Below are 17,838 nucleotides of genomic sequence, written 5' to 3' on the forward strand. Positions count from 1 at the left end.
CAAAAATCCCCTTTATTGTACGTTGTATGTCACCTTCAATTGAAAGGACTAAGTCATATAGTCTGTCAGGGGGAGCCACTCTGGTGTCAGCAGTTTCTACAGTAATAAACGTGTGAGTTGCTGTTGCCTTCAGATATGGACGCAGCGCTTGCTGCACTATTGTAACCTCCGCTGCGCTGTCTAGCAGCGCCAGTGCCCATGTCAGGTTCCGAAGCTGTGTTCTCACTATCTGTGGCATACCTCGCTGTTAGTGCAGGAACTTTCTTTTTATGAAACTGAGGTCGTTGACGTGGAAAGTCATCCTGCTTGCCTTTACCATCAGCCGGGCGGGGCTGCTCACGTCCTTGAGGGGCACCCCGACCTCTGCTGCGTTCACCTCCACCGGCGTGTGAGACCGATGTTTCCTGTGAAGAACGAGGAGAACTTTGATCAGGAACCTGAAATCTATCAGGAGACCTAATTTGTGTGCGATCGCGCAACTCATATGTGCGTTCAGTAGTCACTGGTATTGGTGACGCGGGACATGACCCTTGTTTCTGTTGCTGCTTCCCCTGTTTTTTACCTTTCCAATTTTGTTTAGGAAAAACAGGACGGTTATCTTTTGTAGACTTAACCAAATGAGTTTGCGGTTGCGTAGTTATTTTAGCAAAAGGCTCAATACACAAACTATTGCGGCCAATGGTCTTATATGCCTCCGCAATAATTCTTGGTAACTGCCGGGGTTTATTGACGTCGGCGACGAGGCGCAGCTCATTCGACACTTGAAAGTTAACTGCATCTCCCTTGATGTTAGCAAGGATGAGATCAGCAACTACGTCGAACACGCCGACAAGCCTCATTCCCAATTCGACCGCCGCCTCCGGACTGTGCTCATATTGAACACGCTTAATCACGGAGGGTAAAACAGTCATAGACGGAGTACCGAAGCACTTTACGTAGACCGCTGCAAATACCTTACCCCAGTTCTCACATACTGTTACCACAGGGACTAAGTCTTTCTGCAAACTAATTGTAAGAATCCTGTGTTTCCCCACAGGAGTTGAATTAGGAAATACCGCTTCCAGACGGTCAAATATCTCAGCAAGCCAATAAGGCATATCGTCCTTATTATGGGGGCGCTTGCCCATCGGCGAATTAACCATGAAGGGACTAATAGTGATCCCGGCCGGTACAACTGGTTGCGTCGCAACCCCAGAGATGTGAACCTGGCCAAGACTGGCCAAGTGGCCCCCGGAATGGACAAGAGACCTAACCGAACCGGAGTTACGGTGTGGGGGAGGGCACCATTGAACCAAATACAATGCTGCGTCCTATATGGCGTGTAATTAGCTGGAACTGCCGTAGGAGTGTATGAGTGGAACGTCTTATCATCCGCATTCACCTCCGGAACCGAAGAGTAGAAAAACCCATAGGGGAACGATGCATCGGCACTCACTTCAAAGATAACTGACATTTCATCGTCCGGCACCCCAAACTGCATCAGATGACGCCGGAGAGGTGCGCGACTATGCGCTGCAATAGTAACTTCAGCCATAGGGACGCAGAGAAGAAAAACAATCTATACGAAACTGTAGCACAAAAAAGGGACAGTAATTCAAATGAAACCTTTTTAATTGTCAAGCTTGAATGAACCTATAATTTAGTCCTATAGGTAGGTTAATCTGTCACTTCTGTCAACCGTAAACAGGAGTGAGGGTGTCGTGGACAAATATAAGCACTACTACTAAAGCGTCTCGAATAAAAGACCAAACGTTAGGTGCGCCATGTTGCGTGGATTCTGCTTGTGCACAGAACTAGGCGCAGGAAACCAGGACCTCAGTGAATTGTGGTGTACCAAAAAACTCACCTTAGTACCCAGAACCCCTATCCGACTAGCACCAGTGTCTCATTCGTTCTCCGTACTACAGCGAAGCTACCAATGATTAGACAACCCAGAGCAAGCGACTTAGGTTACTCTCAGGAATGGTGGAAATCAAGAACACCTTTCCGTTTTTATTCTCATATCAGTCCACAAAGTGAGTAATCAGAGACACGGAAACGTTTAAAATGTTTATTTTTAACTACGTGCTCTAAGATGCAGTATTTTGGCTACCATAAGCAAACAAATGATTAGAAATAAAACCATCAGCATTGTTACAATTCCTTAAAACACAAAGGGAGACATCATATTAAAATGATAGTGGAAACAGGTCCTATAGCACCTTGTGTACCACCCTCCCCCTGCCTATAAGCTAGTGTTATAATAATAGATGGTCTCTAGGTTTGAATGGTGAACCCCATACCTCCAAGATCAGCTTAGGTGATTCACATCACAGGATATGCACTGCTCTCTGTGTCTGGAAAGGTTTTCTCCAAAGTGCCAGCATTATGCATGCAATGCAATATTAAAGGCACCCGAGTTTCAGATATTTGCAGCTGTGTGCTTGTTGTGCCTAGAGCGTGGGCCGATCAACCTGAATTCAACAGCCTACATTGTTATTTGACCTTGACGGCTTCTGCACACAGTGTTCAGACTAAGGTTGCGGTGTAAGTCTAGGGATGTGAAAAACAGACCGTTCTCATGTGAAGAAAAAGCAAGCAAGCAGTTTTACTTATAATAACAGCTACTTGTGGTGTCGTGTGCAAAAGCAGCAAAGTGACAAGATGGCCTTTAACTTCTAAAATGCTTATGCTAAGATAGCAATGTGTGCAGGCAAAACCTTGGCCTCACTACACTGCCACTGCGGATTAACTAGCTCTCCTACTGATTGGTTGGACGTCGGAGTGACAGAGTGCTGGCCCGCCCACTTCTTATCTGAATTTTTTGGAAGAGGAGCAGTTCCAGTGAACTGCATAGGGAGGCGGCTGTGCCTTTTATTTCTTCTCTGATAGATGATCTCATGCGCTGTGCGAAGAGCAGCAGCGTTCTGTTCGCTCAGAATGACGAGTCCTGCTTCTCTTATGTGCAAATAGTAGGAGACAAGGAGGGGGATGCTGGGGGGCCTAACAAGGTCAGATGAGCGAGTGGGTGGTGAGAGAAGGTCAGTGAGCCCCGGGGGCAGCAAGAGAGCGAGTTTCGAACACAGCTAAGAAAACAGTGTATTACAGGGAAGGGAAACAGAAGGGTATACGTAAAGGAGGAGATCAAATGGGGGGCAGGGGCTAGTAGTACCTCAGCAGATGCAGTGGTACCGGGCTCACTGAAACGGCACTAACCCGTTTGTAATGTCCGCTCTATTTAAATCTGCATAGCTAAGGCTGTATTTTATTTGACCACAAACTGAGTGGGCGGGGCTTGGTTGCGCCAGGTTTTATGGCTCCCATACTGCCCCACCGGTAGAAGGTGGGGTGATAAGGGATTAAGGGGATAAAAAGGGTATAGAAGTAATGACGTAAGTAACACGGAAAAGCGAGGACACTGGAAGACGTATGCTGTGAGGAGGACCGCGAATAATCAATAAAAAGGACAGAACAAACAGGGGGAAGAATACAAAATGAATAAAGTAGGAACGCACGAGAGAGACACAGGAGATGAAAGGAAGTGTAAGTTAGAAAAGAAGAAACTGAGGAAGGACAGAACTTATGAGAGGTTAACAATGGAAGGAAGGAAAATAATGAAAACTATAGAATAAGACAATAGATGTGGACAAATGGGAGCAAAGAACAAAATAAGTCAGGAAGGTGATGAGCGATGCAGGGAAGAAAGAAAATAAGGAAGGGAAGAAAGGAAATGTGAACCAGAAAGAAAAAGAAACAAACGAAGAACGAGGGAAGTGGCGCAGATAGGCAATGTAAATCAAGAGTGTGTCTGTAGACAGCGAGAAACCAAGATGTGAGTGGCAAATCTAGTAGAGATTGGAGGCAAAAGGCGCCAATGTGGAGCGTGGGCCCTGCTCATGTCGGCCAGAGTGCTCAACCGTGACCACTAGATGGCAGTGAGTCAAAGGGAAATCCACCACATTAAAAAACAATCAGTCTTCACTTTTCAAGCACTGCACTCGTGCATGTGGCGCGCCGCTGCTCGCTCCCGCAAGGTGAATGCCGCCACAAGCACGAGTGCATTGCTTGAAAAGTGAAGACCGATGGCTAAAGGCCCTCCTAGAGCAGCGCATGCGCGCTGCCTAGGCGAGACCTAAAAACACAGGGCGGGTCAGAGAGAGTGAAAGACAGAGAATGAATGGGACAGAGGGAAAAATGTAGAAGGAAATTAGATATTTCTGATGGATACATCTGCCTGTGGATTCCTCACGTTTTGAATACCCCCTGCGCCAGCATTCCGCGGAAATTCTTTCCTAGCTTTCCCACGTCGACGAGGACGTTATAATAGCACGGCTCCGCTCACTACTCCGTATGACGTCATCGAAGCCATAAGAAGACCTCGTCGGCGTGCTGACGTCAGTTCCCTTTTTTCCACGCCGTCGACGCGTAATGGTTTTTCTAGGGACTCTCCATTTTCTTGAGTGATTACTTTGTTTCCTCGAAGAATTCAGATATGGCTACTTCTAAAAAGTCCAGATTCAAGCCCTGCAGGGAGTGTGGTGGTCACATGTCGATCACTGATCCTCACGATGATTGCCTTTGGTGTTAGTCTTCCGATCACAACGTTGAAGGGTGTCGAAGCTGCAGGAAGATTAATTCCGATAGCTCTAAAGGAACGTGAGGCTAAACTCTTCATGGCCAAGGCAAAAAAGGAGAAGAGGAGTCGAAAGCTGTCATCGCACACTTTGAAGTCAAAAAGACACAAGAAGTCAAAGAAGAGGCATGGTTCTCGGCGCCGTTCGTCGAAGAACAGGGCATCGAGGTCTCAGCGACTTCGGAAGAAAGACTTTGTGTCTCAACTCCTTCTCCTTCTCCATGGGCGACGCCGATTCAATCTCCGGCTCCGAGGTCGCCAGCGTCGAGGGGCTCTTCGACACCTAAAGGTCGACGCCCAGGGCGTCTTCTCCTATTTGTGTGGCTTCACCTGTGCGGGTGCCGGCTCCGCAAGTTCCAGTTCAGCCTCAGGTGATACCTGTTCAGGAAGGTACGGATACATATCCTCCTTTCCCTGGTCCTGGAACGGATCCTACGCATTTTTTAAATGCAATGTTTGGCATGTTTGCCAAGGCCTCCAATCCAACTGGTGTGCCTTCGGGCCCCTTGGGACCTTTGGCCTTTTATTTGGGTGTACCTCATCCGTATGCCCAGGCACCCTTCGTGCCATTCATGCTGACGACTCCAGCTTGGCATTTTCCGGCGCCGAGGTCTTCCACTCCGGTTCCTTGGACTCCTTCGGCTGTCGAATCGGCGCCGCCTTGGATTCGATCAACTCCTCGGATTAATCTTGAAGGTCCTCCATCGACGCTGATGCCGTCGTCACCGTTGCTGTGTCTGACGCTGCCGACGCCGATTCTGAAGCAGCGCTCTATGAGGGATGAGCAGAGGCTGCTTGAAGAGGAGGAATATAGACAGGAACAGGAGGAGGGAGAGATTGTGGAATCTGTGGATTAGTTTGAAGTTTTACAGGAGGCCACTGGGTTGGATACTTCTCCTGGTTATGAACTCTCATCTCCAATGGCTGGGATATCACAGGATGTTGCTCCTTATCATTTTGTGGTAAGGAAAGCTGCTGAGTTACGTGATCTGCAGTTACCTTCAGCTGACATAAAATCTAACATCCTAACTGAGGTTCTAAATGCATCTGCAGTTTGAGTCATTTCTGCCCTTCAATGAGGCCTTCACGGAACCTATTTTAGAAGTCTGGCAAAGACCTTTGACTGCTCCAGCCGTTTCCAGGTCTATTGCTAGAAGATACAGGCCAGCTCATGGGGATCCTGCGTTTCTTTCATCAGATCCATCGCCTGAAAGCTTGGTGGTCCAAGCTTCTTGTTCAAAACAATCTTCTGGTTCCTTCCGTACCATCCCGGGGGCTAGGGATTCTAAAAAAATGGAGCAGGCAGCAAAAAAAGTATTTTCAGGTGCAAGTATGGCATTAAAATCCACTAATGCAACCTGTTTACTTGGGAGATATATCCATGCTCTTATGGACTCTGTCAAACAGCTAGCCCCAAAGCTACCTGACGATGATCGGGTTAACTTCCTGGAGGCTCTTTCTGACTCTCAGGCCGTGGCCCGTCAAGTTATACAATCGGGGGGAGGAGCCAAGATGGCGACCGGGACGGCAGCGTAGACTCCCGGCTCCGTGAACCTCCGCATCCCGCACGGATATCCTGCACGAGATCCTCAACCTGTGCTACGCGGTCGTGTTTCTGAAGGAGAGTGGCACCCGACTGTGTGACTCCGAGGTTTCTGGCTGCGGTATCGCCGGAGAAACGAGCATTTGAACTTTGCGGCCTGTGCGGCCCTGGAGCCGGGACCTCGAGTGGACGCCGTGGCCGGGTGGCAGTTCAACAACAGCGGCCTGTTGTGACTGGGCGGAGGCGGTCCACCGGAGCGGTGCCAAACTCGGCCTCCATTTCGTCGTGGTCGTTTCTACTGTCAAGTGTAGCGGTCCGAGTGCATGCCCGTGGGTGCAATTCTCAGATCCTCCGGTGGCTGCCCCTGCCTTTGATGGTGAGCTGCCCGGCTGCCGCCCGTATCCTGCCCTGATCATTGCGGGCCGCCCCCGGCTTTTTACGGGAGCGGGTCCGTAGTGGGGACGATTGTTGCCCGTGACCACGCAACGGATAACTTTTCGCCTGCCCCCGGAACCCGGTCACCAGCGACGTGGCCATCGAGACGCTTGTCCCAGGGTCCCGGCCCCGGTGAGGGTCGGGCATACTTGGCGGCCATCTTGTTGCGATGAAGCCTACCATCCTGTCCGCTGGGTCGCAGCGGGCTTGTGAGAGTGCAACTTTTGGGAGTGTGGCGGCGCGATCGCAGAGAGCTGTGCTGGGGTACGGCGACCTCCTCGAGGCCCTTGGTGCTCTTCACTCCTCCTTGATTCATGGTGTCGGGGTCTTGGGGAGTAAGCTCGACGGTGTGGCGTCGGCGTTGGGGCAATGGCGGCCCGCCTGTCCGCACGTACATAGGGACTACCCACACTGCGCACAGGAGGACACTTTGGCGGCCACCCCTGAGGTTAGTGCACGGCTGGACACTCAGGCCAGTATGCTACAGTGTGTTCGTCCAGCTGAGGGCCTGATCTGTCCCGGAGGCATTGGACCTGAGTGGGATGTGGTAGCCTCGTCCCGTACGTGCCCTCCTGCGACCCAGGGACAACTCCAGCAACTATTGTCTGCTTTGGCTGCTTCTGCCTTCCTGGACCTTGAGTGCAGTGCATATCCTGGGGCAGCACTGGGAAGCCTGTTTCTCCACGCTGCGGACTGTGTTGATGCTCAGAGACTTCCACCCCACCTGTGTGCGTCGCTTCTCGGACGTTTTTGGACAATCCTCTACCTTGGAACGTCGGATATGGTGCTGGGTCGAGGGGTAGGCATGGGCAGAATTCTAAAGAGTGGTCAGGGATAAGGCTGATCCTTCAGGGGTGGTCATCTAGTGGACGGGCGGGCTCAGGGGTTGCGTGCTCTCCTGGCATAGCTAACAGCATAATAGGTGCATAGTGTTCCCCATCTTTCTTTGAGAAGATCGCTTTTGTGCTGTTTATTGTTCACTTTGGGGGAAACTTACCGTGCGGGAGGGAGAAGCCGGGGGTATGTTTTGAAGGCCCTCCTCCAGTTTATTAATACTTTCTCCACCCCCCCGTCTGGTGGGGTTCTTTTCCTACTTCTTTTTCCCTATTCTCCTATATTTCGGGTCTGGTTCCAGGGCGACAGGCACACTGCTGGGGGGGGGGGCCGTACTCTTCTGCAGAGGTGCAGGGTGGGGGGTTGGGGGAGGGGACTCTTTCGTCTTTTATCTCTTTTTCCATGGCCTCCTTTTTCTTCTCTGATTCTTTTTGTTTTTCTTTTTCTGGGATCAGCGTGATACACCTCCTTTGCTATGACTCGTTGCCGCTCCATGTGTACCACAATTTCCGGGGTGCTCTCCGGGAGTTCTGGCGGGGGACTGCAGGCGCAACTGCTTATGATACTCTTCCTCATCCTGATGTTCTTGTGTTTGCGCCATTGACCTAATAGATTGCTGTAAATCGTTTACGTCTATTACTCTGCATACCTGTAATTGCTGTTTGAAAATTGTCTGGCACCTGATCCTTCTGCCTCGTTTCATTATAAAACGAAAACCTTTTTCTCCTGGTGCCCTACCTACGCTGTTCACAGTATTAGCATCACGATTCTGCTCCCCGATGTGCTGCCTGTGTTTACACTTGCCTGTTTTTGTTCTGATTGCTTAGCGGCCGGCCCCGGGGGGTTGTAGGCCCATACTTGTTCTCTATTGAACTGTCAATAAAGGTTTTAAAAAAAAAAACAAAAAAAAAAAAGTTATACAATCGGAATTGGACACAGCTGACTCGGTGGCCCTTGTAATGGGGACTTCTGTGGCTTTAAGAAGACAAGCTTAGTTAAGGTTATCTGGGTTTTCTCCTGATGTTCAGGCAACCCTGTTGGATTTGCCCTGTGATGGTGCGAGACTGTTTTGCACTAAAGCTGACCCTGCCTTACAACACTTTAAGGATAGCAGAGCGACTGCAAGATCTCTGGGCCTTCAAAAGCAGTCTAGAGCATACGGCTACAAGCGGTATCGTGGATTTGGAAGGGCAGCATCCTTTCGTGAATGCCAACAACCTCAACAGAGTCAACAGCAGAATCCTTTGTACAAATCCTACAGGAGTAAAAATAGGGGGCGTCTTAGAGGAGCAGCTCGGCAGCAGTCTTTCTCCTCCTCCTCTTCTCCTCCCGCCACCGTTGGTGCCTCAGGAAAGCAGCTCTAGATCCCCCATCTTCGAGCATGTTGGTCCTGTAGGGGGTCGGGTGTCCCTCTTTCTACAATATTGGAAATCGATTACTTCATACCGTTGGGTTTTAAATGTTGTAGAGAATGGGTACACCCTCCCTTCTTAGGTCTCGCCTACGCAGCGCGCATGCGCTGCGTAGGAGGGCCTTTAGCCGTCGCTCTGCTCTTTTTGAAGCACACACTCGTGCTTATGGCAGCACCCACCTTGCGGGAACGAGCAGCGGCGCGCATGCTAATTGGCTGTTGCTCACTCCTGCAAGGCGGATGGTGCCACAAGCACGATTGCGCACGCGCGCACCACTCACAGGTGCACCCCTCTGCCTCGCTCTCCCTCTCTGACGTACCTACTGCTGCAGCATGCACGCCTTTTTTTTTTTCTTTCAGAGGTGCGCGCGCTTGTTAATGGGTTAGGAACAAAAGCTGCCTTAACCCTCCTTGCCATTATTATGCCATGCACCCGGGCGCTTCCGTAGTCAGCCCACTTGTACTAGGCCCTGCCAACCTAAACATCAATTTCCTCTAAAATTCCACAGGTAATACAACCTCACTTGTTAAAAACACAATCTCCTAAAATCGCCCGACAAAGCTGCCAGTTGTCAAAAGCCTCTTGTCTAATCAGGGGTTAACCTCGCCCTTATAGACTGCAAAGTACAACTGAACGAATATGGTCTCTAAACTACAGAACACCCTTTTTTCTTTACCCAAATCAAAATGTCCGATAGCCGCACTGTCGGATCATCTGAGTCTCACTGACTACTGACACCTCTCAGGCACAGCTCTGTGGCCAATCGGCCTTGTTGTAACCACACAGACGTGCACCCCTGTACTGTCTTGTACTAAGACGGCTTCACCGTTCGGACATGCTTCTAAACACTAGAGGCTACCAGCGCTGAGCACGACTCCTGCCCTGCCTGCTACTGTGTCTTACAGCGACACCAACAGCCCCACGGGTGCCTCCCTCGCGGATCCTAGGGCCCACTGCCAGATCCTCTTTCACAAGGCAACCCCTGCACTTCCACACACTTACAAAAAGAAATTATAAATCTGTTACTGTCCAACCTAATCATGCTTCATTAAGTAGAGCTCTGTATAATACTGTCACGTGGTTCAGTCCTCAGGATCGGTTTGTTGCTTATAGGGGTCCACCTCTTTATATACCCAAGCCTTAACAGCCGTAATGGCACAGGTCAGTGGGAGGATCAAGCGAGGGAAGGAAAGGAAGGGGACAGCAGGAGGGAGATCTGCAAGATACAAAGAACAATATAAGTACACTCTTTCGCTATCACTAACCTCTGTACTGCAGGGACAATGAGTACTAGTTCAATATCTATACCTGTAAAGAAAAAGAATGGCACCCGTATATCAAGACACATCTACCACCTATCGAAGGTGTTAAGGTATTCGTTTTGGTGTTTTGGGCTGTAATGTGGGATACATATAAGAAACAAAAAACATTCATAGAGTATCATCACATAGTAATCAGAACCTGCACAATAGTCTCACTAGTACATCCCACACTGAAAGCAAACGTTCTCCCAATAACCTACCCTTAATAGACTCCACTTTGCCTCACAGGGATAGAGCGTAGTCCTATACCATTCCAGCGTACCCCTGTTGAAATAGAGCCATAAGCACACAACAGCAATAAATATTGTCCCAACGAAAGGTATGGGTTCAACAAAGCATAAGCCACAGTACTCTTGTCTTTATCCAGGTTACTACACCTTGATTTCCAATTGGTGCTCAAATCTATACAGATAGAGATAAAGAAAGGTACGTATGCCAAAGTAATCAATATCCTAGTTCATTATCAAAGCTCAGTCACCGGCTAAACTGGTTTCTAGAATTTACCACTCCACGTTAACTGTTAGAGATGGTGCATATGCAAAACCACGTCTGGCATGGCAACGGGACCTACAGATAGACCCGACCGATGATAAGTGGCTATACTGCTGCTTGAGTACCAAACGAATCTCGCTTAACGGGCGCCATAGACTGGTCCACTTTAAATTCCTCAACAGGTTTTATCACACCCCAGAGCGATTACACCGCTTTGGTCTACGTGACAGCGCCCAGTGTGATAGATGCGGAGATGAATCCAATTGGTCGCACACTGCTCGTCCTACCAGCGTGTTACCCCAAAGCATTGTGGTCCATGAAGTCAGCATCAGCGAGTGCGCCTCTGCCAGGGTATTGAGCAAGAATCAAAGTCGCGTTGGCCATCCCTGGACACGTGTTTTGAGGTCATTACCTCTCGTCAGCAGGGAATAGGCATGTGTGTAGGGTTGCTGCGTAGGCTGCCAAAAATTCTTCTCAGGTCCGGTACCGCTCGTGGCACGCAGGTGCGTAACCATGAGCTCGTCAGCCCCACCGGCTCAAGGGAGCCTGAAAATAAACATGAATCCAATTGGTCGCACACTGCTCGTCCTACCAGCGTGTTACCCCAAAGCATTGTGGTCCATGAAGTCAGCATCAGCGAGTGCGCCTCTGCCAGGGTATTGAGCAAGAATCAAAGTCGCGTTGGCCATCCCTGGACACGTGTTTCGAGGTCATTACCACTCGTCAGCAGGGAATAGGCATGTGTGTTGGGTTGCTGCGTAGGCTGCCAAAAATTCTTCTCAGGTCCGGTACCGCTCGTGGCATGCAGGTGCGTAACCATGAGCTCGTCAGCCACACCGGCTCAAGGGAGCCTGAATATAAACATGAATCCAATTGGTCGCACACTGCTCATCCTACCAGCGTGTTACCCCAAAGCATTGTGGTCCATGAAGTCAGCATCAGCGAGTGTGCCTCTGCCAGGGTATTGAGCAAGAATCAAAGTCGCGTTGGCCATCCCTGGACACGTGTTTCGAGGTCATTACCTCTCGTCAGCAGGGAATAGGCATGTGTGTAGGGTTGCTGTGTAGGCTGCCAAAAATTCTTCTCAGGTCCGGTACCGCTCGTGGCACGCAGGTGCGTAACCATGAGCTCGTCAGCCCCACCGGCTCAAGGGAGCCTGAATGTAAACATGAATCCAATTGGTCGCACACTGCTCATCCTACCAGCGTGTTACCCCAAAGCATTGTGGTCCATGAAGTCAGCATCAGCGAGTGCGCCTCTGCCAGGGTATTGAGCAAGAATCAAAGTCGCGTTGGCCATCCCTGGACATGTGTTTCGAGGTCATTACCTCTCGTCAGCAGGGAATAGGCATGTGTGTAGGGTTGCTGCGTAGGCTGCCAAACATTCTTCTCAGGTCCGGTACCGCTCGTGGCACGCAGGTGCGTAACCATGAGCTAGTCAGCCCCACCGGCTCAAGGGAGCCTGAATATAAACATGAATCCAATTGGTCACACACTGCTCGTCCTACCAGCGTGTTACCCCAAAGCATTGTGGTCCATGAAGTCAGCATCAGCGAGTGCGCCTCTGTCAGGGTATTGAGCAAGAATCAAAGTCGCGTTGGCCATCCCTGGACACGTGTTTCGAGGTCATTACCTCTCGTCAGCAGGGAATAGGCATGTGTGTAGGGTTGCTGCGTAGGCTGCCAAAAATTCTTCTCAGGTCCGGTACCGCTCGTGGGACGCAGGTGCGTAACCATGGGCTCGTCAGCCCCACCGGCTCAAGGGAGCCTGAATATAAACATGAATCCAATTGGTCGCACACTGCTCGTCCTACCAGCGTGTTACCCCAAAGCATTGTGGTCCATGAAGTCATCATCAGCGAGTGCGCCTCTGCCAGGGTATTGAGCAAGAATCAAAGTCGCGTTGGCCATCCCTGGACACGTGTTTCGAGGTCATTACCTCTCGTCAGCAGGGAATAGGCATGTGTGTAGGGGTTGCTGCTTAGGCTGCCAAAAATTCTTCTCAGGTCCGGTACCGCTCGTGGCACGCAGGTGCGTAACCATGAGCTCGTCAGCCCCACCGGCTCAAGGGAGCCTGAATATAAACATGAATCCAATTGGTCGCACACTGCTCGTCCTACCAGCGTGTTACCCCAAAGCATTGTGGTCCATGAAGTCAGCATCAGCGAGTGCGCCTCTGCCAGGGTATTGAGCAAGAATCAAAGTCGCGTTGGCCATCCCTGGACACGTGTTTCGAGGTCATTACCTCTCGTCAGCAGGGAATAGGCATGTGTGTAGGGTTGCTGCGTAGGCTGCCAAAAATTCTTCTCAGGTCCGGTACCGCTCGTGGCACGCAGGTGCGTAACCATGAGCTCGTCAGCCCCACCGGCTCAAGGGAGCCTGAATATAAACATGAATCCAATTGGTCGCACACTGCTCGTCCTACCAGCGTGTTACCCCAAAGCATTGTGGTCCATGAAGTCAGCATCAGCGAGTGCGCCTCTGCCAGGGTATTGAGCAAGAATCAAAGTCGCGTTGGCCATCCCTGGACACATGTTTCGAGGTCATTACCTCTCGTCAGCAGGGAATAGGCATGTGTGTAGGGTTGCTGCGTAGGCTGCCAAAAATTCTTCTCCGGTCCGGTACCGCTCGTGGCACGCAGGTGCGTAACCATGAGCTCGTCAGCCCCACCGGCTCAAAGGAGCCTGAATATAAACATGAATCCAATTGGTCGCACACTGCTCGTCCTACCAGCGTGTTACCCCAAAGCATTGTGGTCCATGAAGTCAGCATCAGCGAGTGCGCCTCTGCCAGGGTATTGAGCAAGAATCAAAGTCACGTTGGCCATCCCTGAACACGTGTTTCGAGGTCATTACCTCTCGTCAGCAGGGAAAAGGCATGTGTGTAGGGTTGCTGCTTAGGCTGCCAAAAATTCTTCTCAGGTCCGGTACCGCTCGTGGCACGCAGGTGCGTAACCATGAGATCGTCAGCCCCACCGGTTCAAGGGAGCCTGAATATAAACATGAATCCAATTGGTCGCACACTGCTCATCCTACCAGCGTGTTACCCCAAAGCATTGTGGTCCATGAAGTCAGCATCAGCGAGTGCGCATCTGCCAGGGTATTGAGAAAGAATCAAAGTCGCACACTGCTCGTCCTACAAGCGTGTTACCCCAAAGCTGATGCTGACTTCATGGACCATAATGCTTTGGGGCTGATGAGCTCATGGTTACGCACCTGAATGCCACGAGCGGTACTGGACCTGAGAACAATTTTTGGCAGCCTACGCAGCAACCCTACACACATGCCTATTCCCTGCTGACGAGAGGTAATAACCTCGAAACACGTGTCCAGGGATGGCCAACGCGACTTTAATTTTGCTTAATACTCTGGCAGAGGCGCACTCGCTGATGCTGACTTCATGGACCATAATGCTTTGGGGTAACACGCTGGTAGGACGAGCAGTGTGCGTGTTAGAATCAGTCCCTGTTCCGATACTCCTCAGGATTCGGGCGACGCTATATGGGGTCCACCTCTCGACGTCACCAACTTCCTGCACTAACGGCACGGAAGACTGGAGCCATCAAGCGAGGGAAGGGAAGGATGGGAACAGCGGGGATTAGAACCTGTAAAGAAAGAATTAACATACAACAAAAAACAGAAGTATACTGCCAATACAGTCTACTACTCTCGATAATTCTCGCTAATAGTTCAACAATTCTAGCATTGACTACCTTATGTCAGAATCACATGCTCACACTCTATCGTTTGCTTCAACATCCACCCTGGTGCATGCTGACCACCAAACCCATAGTAGCCCCTGATTCTTTGGGCACTTAAGAAACCATATATATGCGAAGTATAATAACAGAGAACCAGAAGTTTCTTTCACAGGTAATTTAGGTGCAAGGAATTCGGGGTTATGTGAATGGTATCCTCCTTACATCCTCAACCCACCACTAGGGCATTCCATAATCCTGGAACCTAATCGTTGGTTATGCTGGTCCTGTGTAACAACGTCGGAATAGACGCTTTACGTGTCCTGGCCGCAATGTTATATTCCTATACTCCTCAAATTGAATCCTAGTTAGCAATAATATGAAAAGAATCGTTCTTAACTAGTTAAAGTACTATGACGGTTACTTCACCGCTCAACTGTGGACCCCCACACCAGTGACGGAATATCCAGACTTTTCACGAAGATAAGGTACAGAGCACTCTTCTCTGAGCGCGCAACAATCGCCACCACTTATACTTGCAGTTTTGTGGTAACTCCAGCATATGCCTTTCTCCTACACGCTGCCTGCGCATGTACTCGTATTCCTGATGACACGCTTTCCTTCTTCAGTGTCGAAAGAACACGATAAATAAAGGCCTCTGGTCATTCCTCGTGCGGACAGTAATCTCTCCGTTAACTGCCCCCTCTCTGGGAATTTGCGGTCTCTGCTGCCTGTGACGCCAATGCCGATACTCCGGCCGTTGTGAACGTGGATGCGGGAAATGCACGGCAACAAGGTCCCGCTCTGGTAACTGCCCCCTCTCTGGGACTTTGCGGTCTCTGCCGCCTGGGACGCCAATGCCGGTACTCCGGCCGTTGTGAACGTGGATGCGGGAAATGCACTGCAACAAGGTGCCGCTCCTCGAGACTTCGGATTCGTTAATTACGCACAACGTCGTGCGCGCGTTCAGGGCGTTTTAAGCCCGTGGCTCCTCCCCCTCATGCACTTTGCATTCTGGGAATTGTAGTCGTGGCAGGCGCTCCGAGCCCGGATCCTGACAGTAGGTCCCCCTCCAGGCGCCTCCTAGAACCCGGTTTATCGGGGTATTTCTTGTAGAAAGACTTGAGTTTAGCTGGCGCGTGCACATTGGCACTGGGCACCCACGAATCCTCCTCAGCCGTGTACCCCTTCCAGGAGATTAGGAACCACAGGTTTCTCCCCCGGTACTTTGAATCCACCACACGTCGTACCTCATATTCCTGACCGACCTCCGTGGTTATTGCAGGTGGAGGCTTTCGCACTCCTCCCTTTGCTGGTTTTAGCAGACTACAGTGGAACACGGGGTGTATACGCAAGGAGCCCGGAAGCCTTAGCTTATAAGCTACCGGATTCACCTGTTTCATCACACTATAAGGGCCGATGTATCGTAGATGAAAAACACTCCGTAGCTTAAACCGGAAATTCCTGGTGGACAACCACACCCGGTCCCCTTTTTTGTACTGTGGGCCCTCCCGTCTATGCTTATCCGCCCAGTTTTTATATCGGATCTTGGCCTGCACCAAATGTTTCTGTACTCTTAAGTGTCCTTGGTGCAACTCTCTCATGTGATCTTGGAGCGAAGGATGGTTGATGACCCGGCAGGGCATGACAAACGGCAAAATCCTCGCATCATATCCGAAATTGGCCCTGAAGGGCGACATCCCAATGGAGCTGTGTGAGGCGTTATTATATGCCAACTCTGCCATCCATAGCATGTCCACCCACGATTCATGAGCATTTTCTGCATAACACCTTAAGTACTTTTTTAAGGTTTGGTTTAACCTTTCGGTTTGTCCATCCGATTGAGGGTGGAAACTGGAGGACAACGCTGAGTCAATTTGCAGAGCCTTACACCACCCTTTCCAGAAACGTGCCACAAATTGAGGGCCTCTGTCAGACACGATAACCTGCGGTATGCCATGGAGCTTCACTATGTTTTTCAACAACAGTTGTGATGTCTGTCCAGCGGTTGGCAGCGTCTTACAAGGGATAAAGTGGCCCATCTTGGTGAGACTGTCGATCACCACTAGTATGGCCGTATGCCCTTGGTCCACCGGGATGCCTGTAATAAAATCCAGGCTGATGTTCTGCCAGGGCGCACCGGGGGTAGGTAAGGGAACCAGTTTGCCTCTACTTGTGGAGGTGTCTGTCTTCCCCCTTGCGCAATCTTCACACCTCGACACCCACTTCTTTACGTCCTGGACTAATGAGTTCCACCAAAAATATCTTTGCACCAACAGCGTGGTCTTTAGAATGCCCGGATGCCCTGCCAAAGGAGAGTCGTGACACCACTCAAAAGCCCTTTTTTGAATTGCCTGTGTGGGTAGGAACAATTTCTTGTGTATGAACGGCAGTTCCTCCTGGATCTTGCGTTCCGGGCCTTTGTGCGCCCAACGGCTCCAAGCCTCCTGACTCCTGTTTGTTCTTATGCCTTCCAGATACTCTTCCGCTCGTATGGCACAAATGACCTTGTACGGGGGTACAATAGGCTCTTTTATATCCGACTCTGTTCCTTCCACCGCCAGTACTCGGGACAATGCGTCTGCCTTTCTGTTGTCTGCCCCAGGACGGAAGGTGATGATGAAATTATACTCTTCAAAGAAAAGCATCCACCTCATTTGTCTAGGTGACAGACGCCGAGCCGTTCGCAGATATTGTAGATTCCTATGATCGGAATAAACAGTTACCGGAAACCTAGCCCCCAATAGATACGGGCGCCATTCCTGGAAAGCCTTTTTGATCGAGAGGAGTTCTTTTTCAGCAATATTATAATTCCTCTCAGCAGGCAACATCTTTTGTGAAAGGTAGGCCACCGGGTGAAGCTGCCCTGTGTCTTTGTCCCTTTGTGAAAGGATTGGCCCTATCGCTTCGTTAGACGCATCCGCCTCGGCTATGAATGGGACATCTAATTGTGGGTGTCTCAAGACCGGTGCAGATGTAAAGGCCTCTTTGAGATATTCAAAGGCTTGGTTGGCTTCGGTGGTCCAGGCGAATACTACTCCCTTTCTAAGCAACCGGGTAATCGGAATGGCCCTTTGTGAAAACCCTTGTATAAATCTCCGATAATAGTTCGAAAACCCCAGGAAGCACTGTACCTCCCTCACGTTTTGGGGAACCGGCCAATCCTGTACAGCCTGCACCTTTCGTTCTGACATACTCATGCCATCCGGACGGAGTATCACTCCCAAAAATTCCACTTCTTTCACCCCAAACTCGCACTTGCTTAGTTTGCAAAAAAGGCTGTGCTTTCTCAGCTCCTGTAACACCTGTGACACATGTTCCTGGTGACTGTCGACCTTCTCTGAATAAATCAATATGTCGTCTATATATACGACCACTGTTCTGTCCACGAAATCTTTAAGGACATCATTCAAGAAGTACTGGAATGCCGCCGGGGCGTTACACAACCCGAACGGCATTACCAGATACTCAAACAGACCATAGCGAGTTTTAA

The sequence above is a fragment of the Triturus cristatus genome, chromosome 7 (assembly GCF_964204655.1).
Source record: "Triturus cristatus chromosome 7, aTriCri1.1, whole genome shotgun sequence".
Lineage (NCBI taxonomy): Eukaryota > Metazoa > Chordata > Amphibia > Caudata > Salamandridae > Triturus > Triturus cristatus.